Source organism: Lipotes vexillifer, unplaced genomic scaffold, assembly GCF_000442215.2.
Source record: "Lipotes vexillifer unplaced genomic scaffold, Lipotes_vexillifer_v1.1 scaffold732, whole genome shotgun sequence".
NCBI classification, from domain to species: Eukaryota; Metazoa; Chordata; class Mammalia; order Artiodactyla; family Lipotidae; genus Lipotes; species Lipotes vexillifer.
The window spans coordinates 2430385-2443084 of NW_006792596.1; positions in this window are offsets into that span (position 1 = coordinate 2430385).

Consider the following 12700-nt stretch of genomic DNA (forward strand, 5'->3'; position numbering starts at 1 on the left):
CAAAGAATGTTTCTTTCTTAAGTAGAAAGTAACATCCTGGTATCATCACAAAAGATGATTCACACTACCACTTGCCTGGGAAATGCTATTTTAAAAGCTTTTCATTTTTTCAGCCTACCCTCTTTGATTTAGCCTCCTGCTTCACCTTCAAAGTTTGTGTTTTTCTCCTCATCTGCTTCTGTGTCAGCACAGAGCTGTCACCAGAATCTGTATCATCATTCTTTTTCCCAGCCCATGTGTCTGGGTCTGACCTCTGCTTCCCTCATGTCTTGGTCTTTGTTAAGCATTTCAGGATCAAATTAAATTCCATGACAGCAGCCCTCTGGTATTTAAAGAAAAAAACCTACCTGCTTAAGAGGTATATAGTTTTGAGCAACATTTTAACTTGACAGAAATCCATATATGATTTATGTAGCACATTATTTCCCTGTGAAGAAAATAGCATCTCTTTATAATCATTAAATAATTTACCTCTACGAGTGACCCTTAGAGAGGAATAATAGAATCACTGTGTTGAGAGGACTCATCAAAGTCCACCTACCTTCTGTCTTTTGGGTGGGGCTCCTGTCCTTGGAGAGAGATTCCATTTTTAAACAGTTCTAGGGGAGGGAGTTTTCAGAATCCTTCCTGTCAACATGTTTCAGTGTATCATGTTAAGTTGGTCTTCAGCAGAGGAGGGCATGTCCCACGTGCCTTTCTGTACTAGATGTAAGTTTAGGAAATGAGAAATAAATAGGCACACAAGTGGAACTTTGTATCATGGGGTTTGGTTGGTTGTTGTAATAACTGTGACCATGAAACAGACCTTTCCCATAACTAATTGTTCTTATTAAACACAGTTCTCAAGAAAGCAAATGGGGGAAGATTTATATGCAAGGCTGCTATCTTAGGTAAAGTAAAAAGAAAATGAAAATACCTTGGTGGACTGACAGTGGTTCAATACCAGAAAAAGAACGGTCATTTTCCATTGTTACCGCCATCATTATTTCTGTATGTCTTCCTCTCTACCCCCTACCCCTGCTTCTCCAAAGTCATTATCTTTTACTCTGTCCCTTGTTTTATTTCCTCCAGCCAAGGTCCAACTTGATGTTCTTGAAATTCAACAGGGATGTTTTTTATACTTGTTTCTCTGTCTGGAATGTTCTTCACTAACAGCTGTAGTTGGCTTCCTCACCTTACTCAAGTTTTTTACTCAGTGGTCACTTTCGCAGTGAGGTCTTTCTTAAGAACTCTAACCAAAATCACATTCATCCCTGCCACACATACACAAACCTCTTGTCCCACTCCTGGCTTAATTATTCTTTTCAATACTTATCACAATCTAACATACCATGTAATATATTCATTTATCATGTTAATTGTCTTTTTTCTTCTCTAGATTGTAAACTCTACCACAGCGGGGGTTTCTGTCTACTAGGCATTTCCCTTTTAATGTTCATAATCCATTTCAGGAAAACACATGTGAAAATGTTAACTGGAAACCTGTTTCCCATTATTACAAGTGGTGGGAAAACGTGTGATGCATTATTTGTCAACCCAAGACCCATAACCAATTTCCCAACATGTAACTAAAACATTTATGTAAAAGTAAAAAACTATCATGGAAGAATGTAAAATGCAGGAAAAAAATCCTTTTCTGTGCTTCCGACAGATAATCTAATTGTTAACAAACAGTTGCCTTATATGCGGGAGTGCCTCACATTTTTAGGGCAAGAGGTACCCCAGACACACATCCCCTGGGTTGATACTGATTGTCAAAATATTGACATGGGATTTTGATGTTTTATACTGGCATTCATAATATAACTTGTAACTTCATGCACAATACTTTGTGAAAAACTTGTATTTGAGTTTTAGAAAAATATTTCCTAAATATTGATTCTAAAAATATTTTATTGAAAGATATTTTCTGTGAAGTTTGGATATCAAAATTTCCACCCAGAAAACGTGAACCAGGGAAACATTATGGGGGGGGGGCCGGGATTTTGCTCACTGCTCTCTCCACAGTTCTTAGAACCACATTTAGCACATTGTTAAGTGCACAGTAAATATTTGACGAATGAGGTAAGAACATTTAGTTTACTCGGCTCTGGTGTCTAAAACACATGGCCATGATGCAGACCCCAACTGTTGATCTGTATAAAGTCTGCTCTGCAAGTCTCTGGGAGACAAGATTGTGCCAGGAAGGAAGTGGACCCTAAAGCCCTGGGCTCTGCTAACCACAGCTTTGTTGGTGAGCTATGACCCATGGCGAGTGACAGCTTTCTGGAATCCAGTTTCTCCCTCTTTATAAAAGTACAATTTAAACATGTTACCATCTGTAAAATAGAAACCAAGATATTACTTGACAGGGCTTTGAGTGGATTAAATGAAGATTGTATTTAAATTAAACATAGCATGTGGTTAGTGCCCAATAAATGGCAGCTACTGTTATTATTTTCATTGTGTTTAATCTGTGCAAATGTTGACTTAATTTCTAGTTTTGTTTTAGCTACTCTTGTGCTGAGAATGCAGTCAAGTGGTATCTGTGTAGTGTTAGAGAAGATTATTTTTGCCAACTGTTTACAAATAGAATGAATGTATCAGCATGCATTTGGTTGTTGTAAGATTATTTTGTAAATTATTTTAAAGAAGACATAAACCCTCAGACTTTGGAAACTCCTATTGGACCTTCAGTAGAATTATAAATGGTATTGGTTTATCCATTTTTGTATGTCTCCTGCCCTTCATTAGTATGAATAATTAAGCATGAACCGTACAGAATTTTCAAACAAGAAAATTCTTTTATCTTGGGGCACTTCTTGTTTCAATCCTGTTTCCTTTTATTTTGCATCTCTTTTGCAGAGGGTTACTTTTCTTTTTCTCTCCTACCTCTCACTTTCCAAATTTAGATTTTAATTCTCTTAGGTTGGAAAAAGTATATTTCTAGGTAGGACTGATGATATGAGTGCTTTAACCTTTTCATAATTTATTACAGTGAGAGATATGACAGTAGCAAAGAATAACTACATGAAGCAGACTCTCAGAGCTTTTTAAAGCATTATTTTGGAAGAATCCAAAAGGATTGAGGATGGAGGGGAGAGGCTTGAAATTACTATACACACCAATAAGCACGTGTTACTTTGATACTCAGGAAGAAAGTTTTTAAAATGCAAAAAAAAAAAAAAAAAAACCCCACTGTGAAAACAAAAAAATTTTTTCATTTATGGAGAAACAGGGAAAATTTCAAAGTTTCAGCTCTTAAGTGTCGTTTCCCCATCTCCACCCCACTGGCTTGATCACTGGACTTAACAACTTATCACCTGATTTCAGACTAAGGTGATTTCCTTCAAATCTTGGACTTGTTTTATGAGAGGACCAATAAATGAGCATGTGTAAAGAGAAAATTATTCTTTATTTCCTGGAAAATATGACTGTGCTTGTGATAGTATAGATTTATACAGTGCTAGCATTATTGAAGATCATTCCAAGGCGGGGGAAGAAGGGAGGGATAACTTAATAAATCATAAAAAAAACTTGAGAGTTTGAAATAGCTGGTAACCTGGAATTGACTGTGTACATGTGTGTTTGCATAAGTGTTGATACTGCCATTCTTGATGCTACTGTACATTGTTGTACAGCATTTTGAAAGGAAGGTCAAAGAAGCATGCAAAAGTGTTGTGGACATTACTTATACTGCACCTCCCATTAATAATGAGGGAGAAATAGGTACGTTGGGGAGCACTTTATGTCAAGTGTCAAGGGTGTGGTCATTTATTTGGCTGAGGAATTGTCACTGCTCCCTGTTTTACAAATGATGGGGGGAGCTAATGAGGCCCTTTGCACAGGAAACTAAGGCACTATGTCATCTAATGCAGAGGTTGGTGACCTATGGGCTGCAGGCCAAATCTGGACTGCCACCTATTTTGGCATGGCCTGTAAACCATCCTAATGGTTTTTATCTTTATAAGTGATTCAGGGGGAAAATTAAACTCATAAAAGAGTAATATTCCATGACACGTGAAAATTATGTGAAATTCACATTTCAACATCCAAAAATAAATTTTTATTGGAGCACAACGGTGCTCATTTGTTTATATATTATCTGTGGTTGATTCGCAGTACGATGGCAGAGCTGAGTAGTTGCCACAAGGAATGAACTGTTTGGCCCTCAGACCCTGAAACATCTACTGTTTGGTACTTTATGGACAAAGTTTGCTGATGCCTAGTTAAAGGCATACACAGCCTTTGAAATAGAGTCTAGGAGGCTAGGGATTTGCTTTGCTTTACTTGACTCTTCCCATTTAGAATTCCCCAGGTGCCAGAATTCATTCTAGTCTTTGTCAGGAAGAATTTAAGGAGCTATAACTCAGCAAGAAGTTAACTTTGCTGTTGACGTCACAGATCTTCTACCATGACTATAGTAAAAGGGCTCCACCCTACCTTGTTTTTTGTGGTCAAATCTCTACCTTTTGACTGCAGTTTGAGTACCTGGGATTCTGGTTTTATTGCAGTGGACTTGAGACCTTGTCATGGGACCCTGCTATCATCCTTCTACCCCACCCCCTGAGCCTGCTGTTTTGTCTCGGTTATATTAATCTTTCTTAAGACCTTAATATAGCCCCTCTATTCATTCTGGTGATTGCTCCATGCAGCCTGCTGTCAGACTGCCCTAAATCAGCCTGCTTTCCTTCTAGAGTTTGAGATGATTGGCCTGAGGTCAGTTTTCTTAGTCATTAACTTCCTGACTTTCCTCTACTCCCACTTCAGATGACCGTTCCTAGTTCTGTGAATATAGTTCTTTAACATAGATATCCAAGACTTGTTTATGATGATTTTTGGTCATTAAAGCTGATAAATTGCTGTGAGCCTTTTGGGAAAGATGGCCCTTGTTGACCTTATCCTCAAGGGCATGTGAGATGAGGGTGAGTCCCAACTCCCCAGGCCAGTCCTCAGAGCGGCAGGCACAGATGCAGAAGAGAAGACTCGAGGTCTGCACTCAGTGAAAGGACTGAGAGATTGAAGTCCTTCCAGACTTGGCTGTGGGCCAGTCAGATCTTTCTTAGACTGGAAGCTTGAGTGGTTTTGACCAGTCTCCACTAGTGGTTGAGAGTCCGCCTGCCGATGCAGGGGACACGGGTTCGTGCCCCGGTCCTGGAAGATCCCACATGCCGCGGAGCGGCTGGGCCCGTGAGCCATGGCCGCTGAGCCTGCGCGTCCGGAGCCTGTGCTCCGCAACGGGAGAGGCCACAGCAGTGAGAGGCCCGCGTAGCGCAAAAAACAAACAAACATACAAACAAAAAAGAGTGTGTCCCAGATAAGCAATGCAATCATTGGATTAAAAAAAAAAAAAAAAAAAAAAAAAGAAACCAGGACAGATTATACCTTAAGCTGCTTCAGGCAAGTCAGTTTGTGCTTTTAATTAGGTAATTAATTAAAGATAAGAAATATGTGCTCTGTAGACCTGACTTTTGGGCCATTTCTAGGAGTTTACATGTGTAACCTCACCCTATAGTAGAAGGAAGAGTTACATATACTCAAGTTTGTGTTCTGGCTCTGCCAATGTGAGCCTCAGTTTTCTTATCTGTAAAATAGGTGGCACTGGCTTCACTGTGAACATTAATGGAATATCATATGTAAAATGAATAACACATAATAGACACCAAATAAATGTTAATTCTTAATAGTAACACTATAACTCTGTCTCCTTCATGGAACCAAGAGGAAGATGGATTTTTCTCCACCTGAGTCAGAATAATAGGGCAAACAGTCTTCTCTACTGGCTTTGTACAGTTGCGGTACTGAGGAATTTACATCATAGCCCTGAGAAGAGCTGGGAAATTTGGGGTGAATGGTGAAGGTAGAAAGAGGAGAGTCAGGGACTGCTGATTCAGCTGGAGTTTCAATTCCTTGAATTTATCTATGAGCCTCTGACATAAGGGTGCCTCAGTTATTTAAAATGAGATTAAAAGTGAAAGGAGTGGTATCTGGCGATATATCTACAAGGAAAATGAATTCTGCCTTTAAAATGACCTTAAAGCTCTGGCTAATGATCAGATCCAGTTGGTTAACAGATGGGTTGAATACACTCAGGTTGTGAAGAGACCAAGGGGAGTAGGTTACAGAAATACAACTATCAAAATTAGGCAATAAACTAGAAAAGGCTGCTCTTCGTTAGGGTTTAAATTGAACCAGAGGACTTAAATGGCAATATCATCCCCATCTACGTGGCATGGTCTCTGAGTCGCTGCTGTCATGTGACTCTAAAGGACTGACTATGCTCATCTGAGACTGAAGAAGATTGCCCTGGACACACAGAGCCTCAGAGCAAACCTTCCTGGTCATAAGTCTCTGGTCAGTAACACTGTGTATTGTGGTTGTAAATTTCTCATTCAGTATCCTTGAACGGCTTGAGAAGTTAACCTTGGTTCACCTGGATTAAGTGTGCTTTCCTTAGTAAGGGTCTTTCAAACCCAGAGTTTTTAGATAAGATATAAAGTAAATCAGGTCTCTGCTATTCATACTTTTATGTTAAATATAGGAGTAAATTTCACTCTCACTGGAACAACCTGGGGGGACAAACCCTTAATATTCCAATTTGAGACCTTCAATTGCTTTTAAACAACTGATGCTGATTTGGAAGTTCTAAAAGATGTTTAAAAGAACTGGGCTATTTGTATGGGTGTTATATTAGTTACAAAACATTTTTCCAGGTGTTTAAAAATGGAACAGACAAAAATGAAAGTGCATATTATATTAACAAGTGATATTTAATTATGTAAGGACACTTATTTAAATAAACTAATGAATGGTACTCATTGTCACAATAGAATTTCAACTGTTGATTCATCCTTTCAGCAAATTATTGAATGAATATTTACTATGAATTGGGTTATCTTTTAAGATTTGGATATACAGAAGGGAACAAAACAAACCATTGTTTTACAGGAGCTTAACTTCTAGTCAGTAGAACAAGACACAAATACATTAATGAGTATATAATAGGTCAGGCAGCCTTAAGTGCTTTGAAGGCAGCAAAAGGCCAGGTAAGAATGGAGAGCAGAAGAGGAGGTGTGTGGGGAAGGCTGTGGGCTGTATTATACAGGGTGGTCAGGGAAGGCTTCATTGATAAAATGATGTTTGATCAGAGACCTGGTAAAGATGAAAGAGTGAGCCGTGGACATCTGTAGGGAATAGTGTTTCTGAAAAGGAGCAGCAAACACAAAGGAATGTGTTTGAGAAGCAACAAGGAGGCCAGTGCTCTGGAGAAGAGTGAAGGGCAGGTGAAGGATGTTTGGCTATCGAGGTGTTACAGAGGCCCAGACCACATAAACCCACGTAGCTGATTGAAAGGAATTTGTATTTTTTACCAAGTGAAATGGGGAGCCACTGGAGGATTTTGAGTAATGGAGGGGCATGCCTTGACTTTTGTTTTAGAAAGATGGCTCTGGCTGCAGTGTCTCCACTGTAGGGGAACAAAACCAGGAGGAAGACCAATTAGGAGGCTATGGCAGGAACCCAGGTGAGAGAGGTCGGTAGCTTCCAGCAGTGTGGTAGTCATGGAGGTGTCCAGATGATACACATGTTTCTAAGATATGGTCAGCAAGATTTGTGGAAGGATTAAATGTGGGATTTGAGGAAAGAAGCGGAGTGACAAATGATCCAAATTCTTCTGCTTCCATGTATGTCAGGGTAAGAAACGACCACGTGATCCGACTGCAAAAAAACAACTCTAAGAGCTGGAAGTAATGCAAAAAACAAATCTCTGAAGCTACTAGAGAGTGAACAGAGTCGATGGACTTGAGTGAGGAATGCATGTCCTCTTGGAGGAGGAAGATGATTAACTGTATCACTGAACTCCCTCTCCATGGCTTATAGTCTAGAGCTAAGTGTCCTCTGAGTGACACAGTGACCATTTATAGTGACACATACATTGTATCACATAGGGTGGCACCAGGGGCTCAGGTGGAAAAATTCCCTGTCCTTCTGGCTTGGGGAACCAAAAAAGTGAAACTGAAAAACCATGAATGCTGAAGAGTGTGGAGAATTCCAGAAAGTAAAGAGCTAGACTATCTCCAAATGCTGCCTACCTACATGTGAATAATACATGTGCAGAACAGACTTGGAGCAGCTCAGATAAAAACAAAAAAATCGAAATGGGACTGGAGCTGTTGTCCAAGGAACAGGGCTGGAAGTTCAAGTCCAGCTAGAAAACTTACCTGCTAAAACAAAGGCAACAATACTCACTAGAAGGAAACAGAATTTAGATTCCCCACAAGTTGACATTCATCATGTTGAAAATACAATGCAAAAGTTCTCAACATACAAAGTACCAAGAAAATGGAACACATTTTCTAAAGAAAATAAAACCTACTGAGTCTAACTCCAAGATCAACCAGATGTTGAAAATAACAGACAAGGATTTGAGAGTGACCTAGATACCTATTCTTTATGAAGTAAAGGAAAACGTGTTCAGTGAATGAAATCTCAGCAGAGAAATACACAATAAGAAGATAATCAATGGAACATCTAGAACAATATAATTACTAAAATAAACATATTAACTGGACAGACAGCTGAATGAACATGACAGTGAACTCGAAGATAGATCACTAGAAGTTATCCAAGATGAAGAACAAACAGAAAAAGTTTTGAAAAGAGTGAACAGAAGCTTAGTGAGCTATGAGGCAATGTCAAACAGTCCAACACAGGAGACTGGAAAGCTAGAAAGAGAGATTGGGGGAAAAATTTTTAAGATACGCCAAAAATTTCCCCAAGTTTGATGAAACACAGAAATTTTGTATATGTAAAATCTTAAACACCAAGCAGAATAAAGACAAATATGCATATGTTGAGGCATAGTATAGTCAAACTGTTGAAAGCGAAAGATAAGACCAGATCTTGAAAGAAGATAAAAATGGCATGTTACCTACAGGGGAATGATGATCTAATTATGAGCTGCCTTCTCGTAAGAAACCACGGAGGCCAGGAGAGAAGAAAACAACTTTAAAGTACTGAAACGAAGGAGAAGACAAAAGGAAGCTGTCAATCCAGAAGTCGGTTTCACTGAATCTCCTTCAAGAATGAAGGTAAACTAAAGACTTTTTCAAGGTAAAATTTGTCACCAGCAGACCAGCATTACAAGATATGCTACGGGATATTATTTTATTTACTTACTGATTTATTAAAATTTATTGAATCTTATTTTATTCTGGTAAAGATACTTAACATGAAATTTAACCTCTTAACAAATTTTTAAATATGTAATGCATTACAGGCATGCTTTGGAGATATTGTGGGTTTGGTTTCCGACCACCACAATAAAAGGAATATCTCAATAAAGCAAGTCACACCAAAATTTTTGGTATCCCCTTGTATATAAACCTTATGTTTACACTAGACTGTAGTCTATTAAGTGTACAATAGCATTATGTCTAAAACTATGTACATACCTTAAGGAATACTTTATTGCTAAAAAATGCTAACCATCCTCTGAGCCTGTAGCCAGTCGTAGTAGTAACATCAAAGATCGCTGACCACAGATCACTGTACACAAGTATAGTTATGAAAAAGTTTGAAATAATGCGAGAATTACCAAAATGTGACACTGAGACACAAAGTGAGAAAATGCTGTTGGAAAAACGGCATCCATAGACTTACTTGAAGCAGGGTTGCCACAAACCTTCAATTTATTTTAAAAAAACACAGTATCTGCAACGCACAATAAAATGAAGTATGCCTGTATTGTTGACTGTACACGTAATGTTGTAGAGCAGATCTCTAGAACTTGTTCATCTTGTTTGGCTGAAACTTCATGCCTATTGATTAGTAACATACTTGAGATTTTTTTAGAATGGAAAAAAATGGTAAGAATTTGATTCTCAGGAAAGAATCTGAAGAGCGCCATGAATGGTAAATACCTGGGTAAATACAAATGGAAATGCTTGTTTTGTCTTTTCCCTCATATCTTTATAAACTGTAAGCATTTAAAGCACAATATTGTATATTGTGTAACTATAAATGTTAAAACATTGTATTGAGGGGTTTATAATGTATGTAGATATAATACAGATACAACCGCCATGATTTAAAGGATGGAGGATATGAACCTATAAGTGTATAGATTTCTATATTTTATATGAAGTCGTAGTAACTCTGTGGAGGTGAAGAGTCAAGTATATATATTGTGATCCCTAAGCCAACTTATTTAAAACAGTGCAAAGAAGAATAGCTGAAATACCAGCAGAAAAATTGAAAATTGAAATGGAGTTCTAAAAATATTCAAATACAGCCTCCACAAAAGGCAGGAAAGGAGGAATAGAGGGCTGAAAAAAATAGTCAAGTAGAAAACAAAAAATAGTAGACTCACACTCAACCCCATCAATAATTATATTAAAATGTTAATGGACTAAACACTCCAAATAAAAGTCAATATTGTTTCAATGGAGTCAAACAAAGAAAAAACAAAGGAAAACAGTACCCAACTCTATGCCGTATAAAAATGATGTATTTTGAATATAAATATACCAGTGGAAACAAATGGATAGAAAAAGATATACTATGCAAACAATAAGCATAAGAAGGCTGAATTTGCCATATTAATATCAGATAAAATATATCTGAAAGCAAAATATATTACCGGAGGGACAGTTCATAGGGATGAAGAGCTCAGTTCTTTGAGAAGTCATGACATTCGCAAATGTGCATGGGCCCAATAGCAAAGGTTCAAAAGACATGAGGCAAAAGTTAACAGAATTAAAGGAAGAAATAGTCAAGGACATGATCATAGTTGTAGATTTTAATAGCCCTTCTCAGGAACAGATAGTTATCTGAACAATACTACCAATCACTTTGATTTAATTGATGTAGGATAATATAGCCAAAGATGACAGAAAACATTCTTTTGAAGGGCACATGGTGCTTTACCAGGATATACCATACTCTGGCATTGAAACAGATCTCAATAAATTTAGAAATATTTAAAACATTGTTCACTGACTGTGGAATTAAATAAGAGATAAATAACAGTAAGATAAACTCCCAAACATATAGAAGAAATTAAACAAAAGACTTCTTAATGGTCACTGGATCCAAGAAGAAATCACAACAGAAATTAGAACCTGCTTGACTAGAAGGATAATAAACATACAACATATCAAAGTTTGTGGGATGCAGCTAGTGGTTTAGGTAGCCTTACAGGTGTCCAGGAGTGTTGAATAATATATTATTCACAGGTGAGGTGGGAGGATCGTTCTCATGGATAATTTGAGTCTACTCTGTACCTCAGTCCTTTTCACAAAAGATTTCCTTCTGCCATTCCCTCTGTGGTTTTGAGTTACTGTTCTGCCTTTTGTCTTTCCTTATGTCAGCTGATACTAACTTAATTCTAGAGGGCAAATAACAATCTAGCAAGTACATACTGGAAAAGGGAATGAATGCTTTTCAATTAGATCAACAATTCCTTTGGGTCTCTTTTTGAGCTTTAGGAGGGCTAGGGAGGGAAAATAACCATTGGAGTGAAAGACACAGTGAGAAATGGTAGGGCAGGAAATTAATGGAGCCAAGTCTTGAAGAAGCAGCAGCTGGTATAAGAACACAGTTGAAGGGATTCACCATTTAAATTGGAGGGAGTGAGGTGAAAGAGACTTATCTTCTGTATACTCTGGAGGGAATGAAGAGGCTAGGAGAACTCTTCATTTCAGTGGGAAATCTCATATGATTCTGTCTGGCCCTCTGACAGGTACAGGGCCTATGCCTTCAGTCTACCACAATTGCTTTAGGTATCCAAGGTCTCATCTATCCATTATTCCAGCACTTTCTATGAGTTCTGGCCAGTTGAATTGGAGTTGTCTACACAGTATGATTCAGATGGCTGCTGGTCGTGGTGTTGGTTTTGAGCAAAGTCTAGGAACACGAAGGTGCAGTGTTTCACCTGATGGGTAGTCAGTGGATGACTTGCTGGCTGGGTTGTTTTAAGGTATTTACTGAGTGGCTGGGGAGGGAAGCATCTGTGATGCTCACAACCTTCTACCTAACTTGCTCTTCTTGTTGTTGTCTTTCACATTCTCTGCTTCCCAAACCGTGAAGTCTTTTATCTTCATTTTCAGCACCATAAAAATTCACTTGATTCTAATTTTCCCATTAACTTGAGTTTTTTTTTTTTTTTTATGCTTACAGTGGCCCAGCCCTGAAAGCCACGCAAAAGTGAGCCATTTCTAACTGAAAGTGAGTCTGAACTTGAATCTAGGTCCTCTAAGTAAATAAGTTAAACATGACAAGGGATGGGTAAACACGTCATCTAATTCTTCAAAATATCATCCAGAACAAAGACTAAAGATACAGAGAAACTGAGATGAAGTGGAAGTTGTGGGTAATTAGGTGAGGTGACTGTTTTTAGTGGTAAACTAGTCAGGGTCACCAGTTGAGAATGGAGAGTAAAGGCATTACAGTATTTCTCTTTTAGCAATGTTCTATATATATAATCTCAAATATTCTATATGTGTGAGGATATCTAGTGAAAGAATGAAATAAACACTTTCCAACAGAGGATAAACCCATTATCTAGAACATCTGCAAAATAAAGAACATTGGCAGAGAATTACAGTTGGAAAATGAGAAGAATGAGCTTCCTTTCAGTGGCAGTATTACTCCAAGTTGCGGAAGGGCTTTTTTGACTCAGACTGCTTAGAGTAAAAAAAAAAAAAAAAAAAAAAAAAAAAAA